Genomic DNA, 15842 nt, shown 5'->3' with positions numbered 1-15842 from the left:
TGCTGCATTTACTATATTACTATGAAAGTAGTATTTAATATATTGATTTTTATATCATGAAATGGATCTTACATGCAACATCAGGTAGTAAAGTGCTTTAAGACTATCATACAAAGAATCCAGTTTGTATTTCTTGATTAACTGGGATATTTTCTTTTGGCAGACAGTAAGAAAAGCAATCCACAATTTTCTCTTGTAATTCTCCTACCAAGGTAAAAAAAAATAAATAATTACCAATCTGATGGCAACTGACTCAAAAGGCTATTCATTTTCTTTTTTTATAAATAATCATTTTCTCAAAAGAATAAAGATACCACTCACTTTGAAAATGACATTTACCATGGAAAGAACTGGTCTCCTGCATAGATTTCTACTGTTCCACAAATTACCATAAAGTCAATATTATAGCAATTTTTTTTATCTCACAGTTCCGTGGGTCAGAATTATAGGTAGGCTGCATACATAAAGCCTATAACCTTAATCTCCCTGCTTAGGGTCCCACAAGACTAAAATCAAGATATGAGGCAGTCTTTTCTCTGAAAACCGCAAAGAAACATATTTGTTCAAATTGTTTCTGGTGGTTGTAGAGTTGGGGTCCTCACTTCCCTGCCAGCTCTCCTCTGGGGACCACTCCTACTTCTTATAGGCCATTTGTCCCCCCCAATATGCCACTCCTCCTCCTTCAAAGCCAACAGTGTTCATGCTTCCAATCTATTCCTTACCAGCAGCTTGGAAAAACTCTGCTTTTTAAAGAGCTCATCTGATAGGATAATGCCTCTACCTTTATTGTAAGGCCAATTAATTTGAGATGTTAATTACATCTGCAAAATCCCTTGAAACGGTAACCTTGATTAATGTTTGATTAAACAATGAGGCAGAGAAACTTTGAGAAGGACATTTTTACAAATCTTCCCACGTTCCTATGTTGTCAAAGATAAAAATGAGCTATATGGAAGTGTAAACTCCAATAATGCATCAATACTGTAATTATAATTACTGTTGCTTTTTGTTCATGACTATGGTATTGGGAATAGACTACATAGGGAAGAAAATAATTCTTATTATAATCCAAGCTAACGGATATTGTGGAGCAGATGAGAATGAATACTGGAGATTAGAAGAGCAGTGTTCTCGCTGTATTTTGAAGGGCAGTCAACAAGATTTGCTAATGGATTAGCTGTAGGGTCTCAGGGAAGTTGCTAAGTACAACTCCAAGGATTTTAGTCTGAGAAGGCAGAAGGACTTTTACTGAGAACTCATTTACTAAGCTTAGGAAGTTTGGAGGAAGAACAGGTTTGTTGGGGGAAGATCTGGTTTTAGATGTGTTAAATTAAGATGTCTTTTGGGCATTCAAATGAGATATCTAGTAGTATAGAATTTGAAGCTCAAATGAGGTTGTCTGTGGATAGATGCTTTTTAAAACTCCAAGACTAGATGAGAACACAAAAAAATGTAAGTATGAAAAATGAAGAACTCCAGCACTGAGCTCTGACTCCTCAAAGTTTCAAGGTCAGAAAAAGAGATGCAGCTAAAAGGTGATCAAAAAAGAGCAGCCTCAGAGGAATGAGGAAATCCAAGAAATCTGGATGGCAAAGAGAGTGTTATGATGAGAACTGAGTGAGGGACCATCTGTACAAAGGATGCAAATAGGACAAGAGGAATGAGGACCCACATGAGTTATTGTATTTACACTGCAGACTTCATTGGTAACCTTGAAGACAATGATTTGTTGCAGAAGGAAAGGAGTAGTGTCTCATTGAGGTAGGTCCAGGAGAGAATAGAAGGAATTTACTGTGTTTGTTTGTTTGTTTGTTTCAGATCATGTATGTTTGTTTCAGATCTTTCTTTCTAGTTTTCATACATTTTACATTAAAAACAAGCAAAGAATTCAAATCTTTGATGTGAAAAGCTGGAGTATCACCTAAAACCAAGCAACACTAGAGAGATGAATAAACCACAAAACTCTAACTGTATTAATTGCTTTTGTGTCACTGTTACAAAATAAGTCAAGAATGGTTTTATTTTGTTCACAGACTCACAGGGTTATTTATTCCATGTTGCTTAGCCCAGGCACTTGACTTCCACACCTTGGCAGAAGGCACATGTGGTATAAGGGTTTCTTAGCCTTATTGTAGATGGGAGAGAAACAGAGAAAGGAGTGATGGAGATAATAGTGGATGAGGGCAAGAGACCAACCTTTTCCCCCAACAACCCTTCCATCCATTTTCCTACAAGTTTTGTGTTATTTTGTTTACAGCTGAATAAAAGTCCTCTTTAAACCACTTCAAATGATTTTTCAGGAAAGTGACTCAGAATAAATGAAAGAATACATAAATCTGAGTTCCACCATTTGATGATTTCAAACTTCAGAGAAACTGAGAATTGATGAAGTAAGTTTGGAGGAGGTAAGAGGAGGAAAATAGATCTAAAACATGGTGAATTATTCAAACAGAAGATTGTCTTGTAGATGAAAAGGAAAGATCTTGGACAATCAGAAAGAAATGTAAATATCCAAGTCCCCATTTGACAATAGTCAACTAGTTCATACTGATCAACGGTCAGGCACAGTTAGCCTAGACCCTACCCAGGTAGGTAACACAAAGAGTATTCTGACTAAAGGGTCACTGTTAATGGAAATTGATTTCTCTTTCTTCAGTCAAAAAACAAATAAAGATACACATGCTTTTCTTCCACACTTGGCTCTATTCAATATCATATGATAATCATTTTTTAAAAGTCTAATAGTTACAGAGTGAACTACTAAGTAATGTTCCTATCAACCTTGATATCTAAGTGTCCATGATTATGTGAGAACTCAATGATTATATTTCAATGAGAGCCTTTGTATGTTCAATAGTATGGTTTTCAGGGTGTCTGATATGGAAAGAAATGGGATGGGATGAAATAGGATAAGATGAGATGAGTATTATAGAATTACAATGGATGGGATGAGATGGAATGGGATTGATGGTATGGGATGAATTAGATAGAATGATAGGGGATTAGATAGATAAGATAGAATGGATAGGATGGGATGGGATGCGGTATACAGTATGAGATAAGACAATGTGGGATGGGTCAGATGAAAGGGGAGGGATAGAATGAGGTGTGAAAACATAGATGGGATGATAGGATGGGATGGAATGAGATAGACAGTATAGAATGGGATAAATGGGAATGGTAGCAGTAGTGTAGGATGAGATGGGATGTGATGGGTGGCACAACACAGGGTGGGATCGAATGGATGGAGTGTGATGGTGTGAGGTAAGAAGCAGGAATCTATCCTTGGACTGACTACTATCTCTCACTGAAGTGTCAAATCATTGCCAAATTAATGCAAAAACTTTCTCAAAACACCCAGTCTAAAATAACTCCTACTGCCATCCTAGGTTTGTTTCTTTCTTTGTTTTGGCTTTACAAAATGCACCACATATAAAATGGCATAAGTTTTATTAATTTTCTACATCTTCTTCAATAATTATACAATGATGCTATTGTCATGAAAGTGCCATGTGAGCAAGAATCTTATCTACTTTTATCACTTCCATGAGTTAATAAGTGAATAAGCAGATAAAGTAAGACAGATCACAGACCTTGTAGCTAAACATACCTGACCTCAAACCTAGCTGCATGAACTTAAAAGAATGGCTGTGTTTCTTTTAGTATGAATTTCCTTACTCATAAAATGAAGATAATTTCTGCTTTGGGATTATTGCAAAGTTGTTAACAAATGTAAGCAACACATGAAAAATGCCTGACACTGACACTTCCAAGGAACTCCAGTTATGGAGGATGCAACTAACCATAGAAAGCTACATCCAATGTGAGTGCAGAGGCCCGCCCCTCCTGCATCAACTAAGCTCCACAGAGGTTTCGGTGGAGCACATGTGTGAGTGGGCTTAGTGTAGCACTTCTGATGGAGCCCAGCTGTCTTAGCAGCTCTGTGCCCTTTCTCTTCTTTGAATGGCTGGAACTCCATCTGTAGTCCTTCAAGCACTGTGCCATGTCTTGGGGGTGGAACAAGAAGGTACTTGCCATTTTGGGACATATGCTGTTAGCTTCTTGGCCAAGTTTCACCCACCCTTAAGAATCAGCACTTCCACACTGTTTGACCATCCTACATCTTCTCTTCTCCATCATCTGCCTCCACCTCCCACCAGTTGGCCCTCCTGTCCCCAGTGCACAGGCATTGTGAGGTAGGTAACAAAATGATGCCATATAACTTTTTCTAGAGTTTCCTTAAAGAATGGGGTATTGAGAGTAGAATCAGAGACCTACAGTGTTTATTCATGTCTTTCCTATTGGTAAATAACTTGTCCAGGTCAATTAGAGAGCAGAATCCCCACTCTGGTGTAACCAGAGTCAAGACCTCTCTTTGGTCCTTGGCCACATCATGCCCTCACAATGAGTAAGTATATAAACCCTTGAGTGCAGTGTGGATACAATGAGTGGTTCATGACAAGATGTGAGTAATGGATGGATAGAAGTTAGAATGTGAGGGAAAGAAGGAAAGAGAAAGGACAACAGGATATATTAGGGGTATCTGAGCTTAATGTTTAAGAGAAATCTAGAGACCTTCCCACAGAATTAGCTTGTTTCCTCTGAGCAGAGATGTGGCTGATGGACCCAGAATGTCTATATATTAAACTACTAGCTCACCAGAAAGCATGGAGTCTTCATGAATTGCAACCAGCTACCCACATTTCCATGAATCTCCTCCCTCATCAGTCTTACCTCTTGCTTTGAGTGAGAGTTCCCTGACTGCCTCCAGCTAATAGCTTTTTGACTTGCTTTCCTTTTTCACCTTTAACTCTATGGCCCAGGTCCTACCTAATGTAAATATTCACTGAATATGTAACTTACATCTTTTTCTCATACCATGGACTTTAGAGGCCCCAGTAGATGACTGGTTCAAAGGGAAACCCAAGGTAGATACCCAGGGATGCATAGACATACCTGATTTCCTCTCTTTAGATTCCCCCTTGAGGCCATGAAGACTCAAAAAGAGTTCATTGAGTCCAGAAAGACCTTGTGGCCTGAAAACTGGAGGATCAGGCATTCCACCCATGAAAAGAATGGTTTCCTTAAACTCTGTGATCTTGTTATGCACAGCTAGTTCTTAGACTCCTCATATCCATCCTAAAAAGAGGAGAGATAGAAGCATAAACACTTTGTCTGACATCTTCAGTTGAGAGGATAGATCTAACTCCACCGAGGTCCCTATGTGTCATGGGACTCTTTATGTGCTGGAATGTCTAAACATGGGGGTTAGTGACTCACTCTACCTGCCATGGGACTTACCCAAAAGATGTAAATCCAAGCTTCCAAACTCATCAGAGAACCCACCTCCATTCCTCCCTTACTCTCTCCTTGTCTCGTCCCCTACCATATGTCTTTCTGTTTATACGTGCATGCTTCTAGGCCTCTAAAAAATGCCTGCACTCCTCACCCTCTGCCACTCCTAAGCCTGGGTTCACTCATCCTTCTCCCACTTCTTTCCTTGGCTGATGCCTACCCAATCATCAAGAGTGTTCTCCCATGCCCCCTCCTCTACAAACTCATCCCTCCATCTTTCACTCAGATTGAACTAGATGCCTATCTCCCTTAGCGTGTAGCTATAAGCAAAGAGATATTCTGGGTATTTTTTAAATTACCAGTTGAAGTGTGCCTTTTATGGCAAACAATTTGTTTTCCAAAATGTAATATTTGTATTACTTCTAGAATTTTATACATGAATACAATATATTTTTAACATATTCACCACTAATCTTTCCCCCTAACTTCTCCAAGATTTAACTCTCTCCCCACTTTTGTTTTCTCCTAAAAACATAACCCACTGAATGCAAGTAGTACTGCCCATATATACTCAGGAGTTTGGTCATCTATTGGGGACCACACCCCTAAAGTAAACTAACTTTATCACCCCCTAGACCATCAACTGCCAATAGTTCCTCAGCTATGTGCAGCTCATGTGTGTCTCCTCCCTCCATGCTGGAAAGTTGGTTGGCTTGATCCAGTGCACATATTAAGCAGCTGCTCTAAGTTCATGAGTGTGGTGGTCCTGTTATGTCCAGAGGAGCGTTGTTCTTCAGTCCTCTATAGCACCTGGCTTTTAAACTCTTTCCACCTCCTTTTATGAGATGTTATTCAAGCCTTGTGGGGAGCTGTGTAATACACATGTCCCCTTTATGGCAGAGCACTCCACAGATACTTATTCTCTGCACTGTGGCTAGTGCTCAGATTAGTGTATTTAACAGGATTTCAAGAGTCCAGAGCTTGAAACTGACTTCCAGAGAAAGTACAGAAAAGGTTTCTACTCTCTGCATATCAAATATATAAACTAAGAATAAAGAACTCTACCAGAAGCAGAATTGGTGGAGGGCTTATATCCCACCAAGTTCTGAAATTCTTTTCCCTGAAAAAACTGGGAGATGGTTAAAATTGATGTTTAAGTCTTTACTGCATAGCTTTGTATAAACTGAAAACCAGTCACACACATGATGGGGAGGGAATTAGACTTCTTCCCCCACCCCTTGGACCAGATTCTAAATGTTTTTTCCATGTTAATTTCTGTTTCATGACCAGTCTGAAAAGATAGGTTCCTTTGCACAGTAACAGCACAAATGTTATGGGGGTAACTAACTGTTGTCTGGTTGAATTTAAGGTTCACTCCACAGAAGAAAACATTCCTACTGCAGTAAATCTGACCAACAACCCAAAATACGGAGAAACTACGTGGAAGATTAATCAATCTAAGTGCTGAGTAACACTGGCTTTGTGAGTCCTCATGCTCCTGGCCATATCAGAGACAAAAGCTGTCTGGACTGTCCAGTTTGGTGGAAATACCATGCTGGAGGCTGGAGCTTACTCCTCTAACATTTCAGTGATTGTCTAAGGACAAAGTGCTTCCTGTGACATGAAGGGGAAAGAGGAATGGACGGAAAGGGAGGTTTGCATGGTGTGAGGATGGGAGAGCACAGCAGAAGAAGGATGGAGGAGGGACAACTGAAAAGATACAAAGCATGCTTGAAAAGGTCATATGGAAATATACTATCTCGTATGGTTCCTATGTACATGTACCACATAAAAGTTTTATTGGAGTTACCCTACACAGGGGATATTGTTCTTCCCAATGCCATATGTAGCCAAATAGGCCAGTGCCAGGTGTGGGATACCTCCTCTCTGAGTTGTTGGTGAAGGATATTCTGGAGATCCTCCTACAATAATACATGCTGATCTTGGTTTCCCACCAGAACTTGATGAAGACCCCACTCATTTTGTCACAGGACGTGGAGAAGCCAAGATAGCACTTGCTGAGAAGCTTTCTTCCTGCTGACTAGTTTTCTTAGTATATTGGAAGGTGCTATACAGGATACTAAAGGATGAAAGTCGTCAATAATCTTACCCAATAGAAAACACTATAAGTTACAGTAAGGACCAGTCGGGAAAAACATGCCCATTGGTGTGATAGTAGTGTGTATGTTATAGGAGTAACTAACTGCTTTCTGATTGGATTTAAGGACCACTCTTCAGGAAGAAACAAATGCCTGGTACTATAAATCTATCCAAGAACCCAGCTGGGACTCATAGGGCCCAGGATGAACCTACTGATGTTATTTTGCTAAATGGACATAGTATCAAACTGCCATCTAAATTTGTATTTTATGCCCATAGATTAGTGCAGCTATCAGGCATCATTAGAAAAAAAAATTGCTTGGACAGTAGACAGCAGTTAATGCAGAAATATTTCTCCTTACAACATCTCCTCTCCAACCAATACCTCAACACAGGATCCAGGTTGCACCATCACAGGAAATGTGAATTTTAAGAACACACCCTGAAGAGCACCTGTTGTGGATTAGGAATGCACTGCTATCTTGGTTTCCTCTGAGCTCCCACAAACACTGCCACAGACACTGCAATGCATTCACTATCCAAGGTAGCCTCTCCTCAGTCGTGAAATCTAATGACAACTGGAAAGCCTCACTTCTGTCATTTCCAAATCCATGCATCAAGATTCTAGGTTAGAGAAATCTTGGAAGCCTAGCTGCAACTTCCCAGCCTCCTCATCATGAAGAGAAACATCAAAAAGTAGGAAGGAGGATGGGGAACGACTCCCCATTTCCCAAAGGATAAAGGCCATAGCTATGTTTCTTGTCCTGTCTATATTAAACAGTTTACAGAGGTACACACAAGAGGCAGACCTACAAGTGCTCCTATAGTAGTACATAAGAAGGAGAGAAAGAACGTTGGTGTCTGAATTAATGGAAAGAAAGGTGCATACAGTACACAGAGTCTCCTCCCAGCTTGGGCAAGTAGCAGTGGAAGTTAGTAGGAAGGAGTAGGAACAGGCAGTGTCCTCACTCTAGACTCGTGGATCCACAGATACACCCATCAAAGTCTAGAGTGTGGCCAGAGACATGAGTCAAGTAACATGAAAGAAAAGGCCACTGACAAGAAAGGATTCCAACGTAGGCAATGTCAGGTTGTAAAAATTCATCCTCTTGATAAACTTTGACCTTCGCTGGTTCATAGCAGAAGGCTAGAAAAAGGTGGAAGAGGAGCTAAATGTGAAAGAAGAGTTCTGAATACATGGACCGAGAAGAAAACCAATCATTGGGGGATGCAGGATGATGAAGCTGACTGGGAAGGAAGAAGAGAATGGCAATGTTAAGATTTGACACCCTTAGTGGACTTTGGACCTGCCTGAAAGGGAAGGAAGTGAGAGGTATCAGCATCTTGCATCTTCCCAACTCATCCCCAAAGACAGACTCCATCACTGAACCTCCCTGAAGTGTATTCACTGTGCTTGATGTGCTGGTGACAGTTAAGGGTGTTCCCACCCCAGTGCTTGTCACTAATTCTGAGAGTGTCCATCCATTACAAAAGATTAAGACTTCAGAGACTAACATGAGGCTCATGTACCTGGAAACTTGGCAAAAAAAAAATACAAATCACTCTTAAGCATGGGATTCTTTTTAAGGATTCGTTTTTTAGACACCTGCTTACTCACCCAGTTCCTAGAATAGTTGAAAACAAAGAAATGGAAACAAATACTTGAGAAATGAATTTAATCAAAGACCTGCCTGTTCTCAATCATCCAAGGAGATTCGGGGAGGGGCTCCTATGACACATGAGAAAATTGTACAAGTTTTGGACAGCACGTGTGTCTGAAGAAGAATCCTTCAAAATACTGGACTACAAGCTCTCTAATAGGGAGGTCCTTTCATAGTCACCATTGTATTTCCAGAATTTAGAATGTCAAGTATTACATTGTAACTGCCTAAACCATTTCTTCCACATGAGAAAACACATTCCTATAATTTCCATCCACTTGTCCTTGAAACAATACCAAAATAAGGATTGTCTGTACTCCATATGTTATTTGAGAACAGCCAGTTATCCCAGCCTAAATGTCACAGGGCAGGTTTCCCCTAAAGTAGAGCCAGATAAAAAGCCAGTGTGTGTGTTACTTATGACCAACTGCCACTGGGGGAGAACAGATGAGGAGCAGTAAGCTGAATTGTGTCCTTCAAAAAAAATATCACCAAGACCTCCTCTCCAGAGACTGCAAAAGTAACCTTTATTTTTAAATAACAACTTCATAGATTGTAATTAGTTAATAATCTTAAGGTGAGACCCTACAGGATTTAATTAAGGTGGCCCTTTAAATTCAGTGACTGGTTCCAGCTAAAAGAAACAGGAGTGAACTGGGATTATGATACACAGACATGGAAAAGCCATGTAGAGCCCCAAGAAGATGAAGGAGAGATGAGATCGATGTTGCTACACACCAAGAAGCATCAGGGCCACCTGGAGCTGACAGAAAAACATAAAGGACTATCTAAAAGAGCCTTCGGAGGGACCATAGTATGCTGATACCCTGAGTGTAGACTTTTGGCCTATGGAACAGTGGGCCAATGTCTGTTGGTTTACAGCACTGTGTGGGACTCTTTGCTCTTGGATTTAGTAGAGGAACAGGGCTTGATAGAGAGACAAGGGATTATTTCATTCTTCAGGCAAAGGGTTTATGGGAGATCAGGAGAGAGGAGCAGGGTCTGAGATAAAAAGTTTAGCCTACCTCTGGAGAGCAGAACCAGTTCTTTTAAGGTCCCCTTTGAGGAAATAAGGAAGTGGGAGGTGTCAGCTGGTATCACCAGACTAAGGGATGCTATGCTTTCTTGTAGTTTGGGCTGAGGCAAATATTTGAAAAGTTCTAAGGACATTTCTAGAGAAGGGGTATCTGGGAGAACAATGGGCCTCATTAGTCTGTGATGTGACAGTGGTCACTTGTCCTATCTGTAGCCATTCTCTCTTTAAGACTTTGATATCTGAAAGGACTCATGTTCAAGGAGCATGGACACTTCATTCTTTATGAGAGTGTCCTTCTTAGGGAGGAAGGCTGCAGCTGGGTGTGGCCTGTCATGTCTTTGTAGCATCTGTGAGGTGACAGGGACTGCACCTTCAGGATCCAGGTCCTACTGCAGGAAGGACACCAGAATAGAGGGTGGGGCTCACTGGGAGGAAAGCTCACATAAGCTGTGCTATCAAACTTAGCACGGAGGGCAGCTCACTCTCAGTTAACTGCCACTCCATTCCTCATGGGTGTCCCCATGACATGCCAACTCCTCTACATCTCTCGGCTGCTTCATGGGGATGGCTGAGTAGGTGAGTGTGGACCCCCCAGAGAAGTCCTGAAACAGGAAGCAAGAGATAGAATTGGCAGCCCACGGCAAGACACCGCCAGGAAGCAGTGGAAGTTCTGGGAATGTGTGTGTGCAAAGTCACAGCTGCAAAAAGAGGCAGAGGATGGGCTGCGTCCAGGACACCAAGTAACTCCAGCAGTGCAATCTAGTTATCTTCCAAGAGATGCCCCCTTGTAGCCACTTTACACAGGAGCTCCTATCCCTGTCTACAGGGAAAGAAACTGAAGCTTGGAGGCAAAATGACTTACCTCTAGCCCCACAGATTTTAAACGACTCTGACGGAGCTGGGGTTTAAAGCAAGTAGCTAGGACTGCAAAATCTGTGCTTTTTCCACTGTGACACCCTGCCCCATTGGCCTGGAACTTAAATAAACACAGCCCCTAGTACAAACGCAATGACTCCTGTGCTTATTAGTGGATTTCCAATTGATTATGGCCTTTCTGCCCATGTGGTGAATCTATATCCAGCCCCAGCTGCCGGGCATCAATGCCCTCACTTCCAGCCTTTGCAGTCTCTGTGGAACTGGGGGAGCCACAATTTCTCAAATTCTATTAGTGCTTCATAGCTGCTTTTCTCAAATATATTTATTGAATATTTTTCTTGTACTTGCCCCCAATGTAGTTCACAGACCAGTGGTGGCAAATAATTGGTTTATTCTCCAATAAAAGCCACGCATCTGCTCAAAGCTTCCAGAGGAAATCACACCACCTTTACTTTTTGCATTTATTTTATTTTATTTAGTAGTATGTATATGACAACTATATTAATGCCATCTCCACCCCATCTTGTCCCTTTCCTATTCCTCCTTCCATGTCCTTCTCCAACTCCCTATCAAATTCATGAACTCTCCTTCAATTATTGTTTCATACATCAATATATATATATATATATATATATACATACATACATATGTATACACAAATATAACTTTCTGGTTCCATTTATTGTTGCTCATATGTATGTGTTTAGCGATGTCCACCTGGAATTGAGTTACTTGTCATTAATTGCTTATAATTCTTCAACTTGAAGTATGGCCTTGTGATATTTCCTCCATCTGTGCTGGCATGTCAATGGGTGTTGTCACAGTACTGATCTTGTAGAAGCAACTATACTGTTAAGATTTCACAAGGTGTGGGGAAGACTTACCTGGAGAGGGGGAAATGGGGGCAACACAGAGGAGGAGGGAGGGAGAACGGCTAAGGATATTTGAAAAAGCCATAAGGAATTGCATTATTTTATGTGTCTTTGCAGTTAATTGCATTATTTTATGTGTCTTTGCAGTTACGTGTGTGTGTGTGTGTGTGTGTGTGTGTGTGTGTGTGTGTGAGAGAGAGAGAGAGAGAGAGAGAGAGAGAGAGAGAGAGAGAGAGAGAGAGAACATGTGCATGTGTTTTAATGAAGTTACACTCTTTGGGATAACATGTTACATCCAAAAGCCACAGAGTGTCTAACAAAACCCCAGTGCTATGCATGGAAACCTTCCCTTTGAGTTGGTCAGATCATTTGAGAGACTGCCCAGAAACAATACAGGTTATTGCTCTTGTTCTTGATTACCTCCCTGAAATTGAAGGTGAGACCCTATTGTGAAGACAACACATACTTTGGACATAGTAGTTGGTAGAATAAAATTGCAATTGACCTAGAAACCTTCCACCCAAGAATTAGCTCTCAGTACTGGGAGGAGCTATGCAAGCTGCCAAGGGAGGAAGACAATCAATATTCCTACCCAGATATAATGTCAGTGAATAACAATGACCAGAATGTCAAGCTACACTGAAAAGTGTGATAGTGACATGTGTAGCCTGGGGCAAACAATAGCAGTCTGGTTGGATTTATGCTTCATTCAATAGGAGGAACTTCATGCCAGTCCAATGAACCTAGCCCACCACCTGCAGCTAATAAGGCTATGGACCTCAGCAGAGAACGTACACCTGCCACTCTGTAAATCAGTAAAATTTATAACTACATTCTAAATACTACATTTATACCCAGAGACAAGTGTAGCTCTCATCCATCATCAAAGAAGCTTCTTTTTGCAAAGACCAGAAGGCCACAACTGGTCAAAATGCAGAGAACAACTGATGAGAGGTGCCCAAACCCCAGTTGTTACATACTCAACACAACCTCTTCACCTAAGGCTTAAAGAACATCATGGAAGATGGGGCAGAAAGATTGTAAGAGCTGGAAGAACAGGACATCTTCTGCAAGATAGTGTCTTCTATATATGAAAGGGAAGATTACCCAGGAAATCTTAACAGAATGGTTGCCTAACTGCACAATGACAATACCAGTTGATATGTCAATGTGGATGAGAGAACCCTCACAAGGCCCCACCTCCTAGAGCAGTGGTTCCAACCTCCTTGATGCTGTGACCCTTTAATACAGTTCCTCATGTTGTGATGACCTCCAACCATATAATTATTTTTATTGCTGTTGGCAAATAAAGTCCAAAAGACTACCAAGACAATGTAGTCTATTGATGTTGCCCTTGATTGCCTTCCAGAAGTTGAGAGTAAGTCTTTATTGCTGAAGATACCATGCACTTTAGACACAAGGCTTCGAGGGCCTGAAATGAGTATGATTTGAAAGCTTCCTCCCTAAGGATGAGCTTTAACCATCCTGGAATGTGCACATAAGCTTCCAAGGAAGGAAAGTAGCCAGTAGTTCTACCTAGGTGTAATGTTTATGAACCACCATGATGGCCAGTGTGGCATAATAACCCCAAGTGTGCAATAGTGGAACTCATATCTTGTGGTTAAACAACAACTATTTAATTACACTTGAAGCCTGCTCAACAGTATGGAAACTACACCTGGTACTGAAAACCTAGCCAATTTCCAAGGCTACTGAAGTCATGCCACTTTACTAAACCAGCATAATTCCTAACTGCCTTCTAAATATTTATTGTTATACTCACAGATAAATGTAGTTCTCACTGCTCATCAAAGAAACTTCTTTGTAACAGATAGAGACCATTACAGAAAACCACAACTTGTCAAACTACAGAGAACAAGTAATTATGGGGTGTCTAGCCCCACTTGTTAAATCTATAGCACAACTTCTTCACCTAAGATTCAGGAAACATTATAGAAGGGGGGACAAAAAGTTTTAGGAACCAGAGGACCAGGAAAGACACCATGAGATTGTGCCTCCAAGAAATGACAGGGGAGCTTCACCCATGATACCTCAACAATGGCTACCTAAACAAGACTCAAAGATATGCAACACCTATAGAAGCTAAGATGGAAGGGGAAATTCTCACGTGGCCCCACCCATCGGTAAAGAACTACAGGAACTAAAGATTGCTGCCAGAGGTGGATATAGGATGAGGCCCCTAGTAGGTTATCCATTACCAAGTCGCCAACTTTGAAATCATATATATAAAGGTAACACTCAATGGACTGAGCATGTTGTAGTTATGTGTTTAGGGAGTTTGTGTGTGTGTGTGTGCGCGCGCGCGTGCGTGCGTGCGCGTGTGTTTGTGTGTAAAACAGTAATTAAAGAAAAAGAAGCTATGATTTCAAGAGGGAACAAGAAGGGGACATAGAAGGGATAGAAAGGAAGAAAAAGAAGGAGAAATTATGTAATTGTATTTTCATTTAAAAAAAAACAAAGAGCCGGGCGGTGGTGGCGCACGCCTTTAATCCCAGCACTCGGGAGGCAGAGCCAGGCGGATCTCTGTGAGTTCGAGGCCAGCCTGGGCTACCAAGCAAGTCCCAGGAAAGGCGCAAAGCTACACAGAGAAACCCTGTCTCGAAAAACCAAAAAAAAAAACAAAGAATCACAGACATGGTCCTTGCTCTCGTGAGCTCACAGCAGCTTTGGCTACCTACAAAAGACTAGCACAGTGCCAACACAGTCAACATGAATTGCAAATAGAAGAGCTCATGAAGTCCCACCTAATGCTAAGAGCCTATTAGCCATTGACACCTGCTTGACAGAAGGGAGCCATTTTTTTTCTTTTAAAGTGTAGCAGCTGGTAGGTTGCCCACATTCTGGTAAATGACCCTACACACATGCACATGTGTATAGTACTAATTACACTCACTGGGTCTTTTTAAAAAAGAAAGATTGAGGTGGGAGGGGGACATGTCGTTGGGGGATTCTGGGAGGAGTGGGGTAGTTGGAGTAACTATGACCATGACATATGGTAGACATGTATGAAATTATCAAAAAGTAATATTCTTAACTAAAAAAATATTTCACAGACCAGCATTCACTTCCTAAAGCAGCCTTCTGATGAGGACATCCCAGCTTAGGACCTTCATGAATCCCTGGTCCTAACGAAGATTCTCAACCTGGAGCAAGTGGCTGGGAACGCTGGACAGTTTGCTAAGTGCAGACTGCTAGTTCCACCCTCAAAATTCTGATGCTGGGGTGTGGCGTGGCAAGGAGGACTCTTAACAAGAACTAAGAAATGCAAGGATGCAGGCCACCTTTGAAGATTAACAAATGGCCTTGTGGGCCCCAGTGGTGGTGACAAATAAAGCCTGCTGGCTTTAACTCTTGCCCCTCATCAAGTCCCATAAAACACATCTCCTCTCCCACCTGAACACACCCTGCACTCCTCTGACTTCACATCCTTTCCATGACACTCCCTCAACTCAGATTGTCTCTATCCCACAAACTCCTGGCAAGACACAAAATTCTTCAAGACGCAACTAGATACTACCACCTTTGAAAAGCCCCTTCTCTCCTCAAGCAGAGATGGCTCTCTCCCTCTGTACATCCCTCACATGCCACATCTCTCTTTTAAAGATGGTAGATCTGATGCAGCAAAAGCTGAAGATATACACCCAAGGTCATCCTGACCGGAGTAGTAGATCTTCGATCCAAGCTCTACCTACACAAGGGGGCTCACTCTCATTCTCTTTTCTCTTCACTGAAACCAGCACTGTGAAGTATAGTCACCACCAGACTTGTGTGACCACTGAGTCCTTGAAATGTGGTTGGTACAACTGAGAAGATACTTTTTAATTTTCATAAATTTAAATACTAATTTCAATATCAAGACCCAAGTCACTTATTAGAAAGTTCTTAACAGCATTTGAAGCAAGAGTTATTGAGAATCTTTTTCTGACCGCCAATTTTAAGAAATTCAAGCACAATTTGCATAACTCCAATGAAATGTAAGAG

The sequence above is a fragment of the Peromyscus californicus genome, unplaced genomic scaffold (assembly GCF_007827085.1).
Source record: "Peromyscus californicus insignis strain IS unplaced genomic scaffold, ASM782708v3 Scaffold_20__1_contigs__length_68692818, whole genome shotgun sequence".
In the NCBI taxonomy this organism is placed as follows: domain Eukaryota; kingdom Metazoa; phylum Chordata; class Mammalia; order Rodentia; family Cricetidae; genus Peromyscus; species Peromyscus californicus.
Note: the sequence above shows the minus strand (reverse complement) of the source record.